The sequence below is a fragment of the Otolemur garnettii genome, unplaced genomic scaffold, assembly GCF_000181295.1.
Source record: "Otolemur garnettii isolate 467f Iridium unplaced genomic scaffold, OtoGar3 scaffold00081, whole genome shotgun sequence".
Classification (NCBI taxonomy): domain Eukaryota; kingdom Metazoa; phylum Chordata; class Mammalia; order Primates; family Galagidae; genus Otolemur; species Otolemur garnettii.
This window is the reverse complement of record NW_003852476.1, coordinates 8644397-8646159: the sequence shown is the minus strand read 5'-3', so window position 1 is coordinate 8646159 and position 1763 is coordinate 8644397. Positions and strand designations below refer to the sequence as shown.

At 44.2% G+C, this 1763-nt stretch overlaps 1 protein-coding gene across 2 annotated transcripts in view; it reads left to right on the top strand.

Annotated features, from left to right (window-relative positions):
- Positions 1-1763, top strand: part of WDR89 (WD repeat domain 89) — a 36546-nt gene that overhangs the window by 29597 nt on the left and 5186 nt on the right. The gene's annotated exons all lie outside the window — the stretch shown is intronic.

Sequence of the window (1763 nt, the reverse complement as noted above, 5' to 3'; positions counted from 1 at the left end):
GTCATGTGGCGTCACAGCTCACAGCAACCTCAAACTCCTGGGCTTAAGCAATTCTCTTGCCTTAGCCTCCCAAGTAGCTGGGACAACAGGTGCCCACCACAACGCCTGGCATTTTTTTTTTGTAGTTGTCATTGTTTTGGCAGGCCCCGGCTGGGTTCAAACCTTCCACCTCTGGTGTATGGGGCCTGCGCCCTGGCCGCTGAACTACCGGCAACCAAGCCAGGAGTGTGATTTTCTTATTTGCCTAAGCCAGAGGTACCCAATGTTTTGGCTTCTCTGTGCCACATTGGAATTAGCATTGTCTTGAGTCACACATTAAATACACAAACACTGACAAAAGCTGATAAGCAAAAAAAATGGTCTGCACATAATTTTTGTGATATCTGCCACCACAGATAAGCAAATGTTCTCACATGATAAGCCTAATTATGCAGCAGCCATTCCGAAGTAGCTGGGACTACAGGCATCTGCCACAACGCCCGGCTATTTTTTTGTTGCAATTTGGCCAGGGCCAGGTTTGAGCCCGCCACCCTCAGTATATGGGGCCCGTGCCCCACCCACTGAGCCACAGGCACCACCTTGATTTAACTCTTAATGTGCTTCATTTTTTTTTTTTTTTTGGTTTTTGAGACAGAGTTTCACCTTGTCACCCTCGGTAGAGTGCCATTGTGTCATAGCTCACCACAAACTCAAACTGTTGAGCTCAAGGGATTCTCTTGCCTTAGCCTCCCAAGTAGCTGGGCCTATAGGCAGCCACCGCAACACCTGGCTATTTTTGTAGTTGGAGTCTTGCTCTTATTCAGGCTGGTCTCAAACTCCTGAGCTCAAGCAATCTGGCTACCTCAGCCTCCCAAATGCTGGGGTTACAAGTGTGAGCCACTGCGCCTGGCCTATGTGCTTCATTCTTGAAAATAGTTGCTCACAAATGTAGGTGCTGCTAAAAAGTGATGACACAAATAAGGTGTGATTGTGAAGTAAGGGATATTTGTCTCTGGGAAGATAGGACCTCTAAAAGTTTAGTAAAGATTCATGATCAAATTTTTCTTCAAGTTGAATGTCAGATTGCAGCTCTATGCATCCCATTTGAAAATTGGCAGGTAACCAACCTATTTATGTAGACTGAAATGGATTTGCAAATGCACCAAAATATTGATTATTTTCCCAGAAATCTTGAAATCAGTTTTCAAATTCTTGTATTAAAAAGCAAGGCTGCATATTCTCCCCTGTTCTCGTGACTGTGTTGAGCCAATGTGTTGAAATGCATAAAGTTGTTTGCCTTAATTTGGGCTTGCCATAATTCCAGTTTCATTTAGAACACTGTTATGATTTGAAACACTGTATTGATAAGTTGATTTTTACCTTGACGACATGTTTTACTCATTTAAATGAGCAGTTAAACCACTACAAATGCTAAATCTATAAGCCAGTTTTCATCATCAAGTTCTGGCACAAATTTGGTTTTTGATACGGACAGAATAACATCCATTTGATTTAAATGCGAATCTCAGCTGGGTGCTATGGCTCATGCCTCTAATCCTAGTAGTTTGGGAGGCAAAAGGATCTCTCGAGGCCAGGAGTTCAACACCAACCTAGGGCAGTGCCTATAGCTCAGTCAGCTAGGAAGCCAGCCACATATACCTAGAATGGCAGGTTTGAACCTGGCCCGGGTCTGCTAAGCAACAATAACTGCAACCAAAAAATAGCCAGGTGTTGTGGCAGGCACCTGTAGTCCCAGCTACTTGGGAGGCTGAGGCAAGAGAATC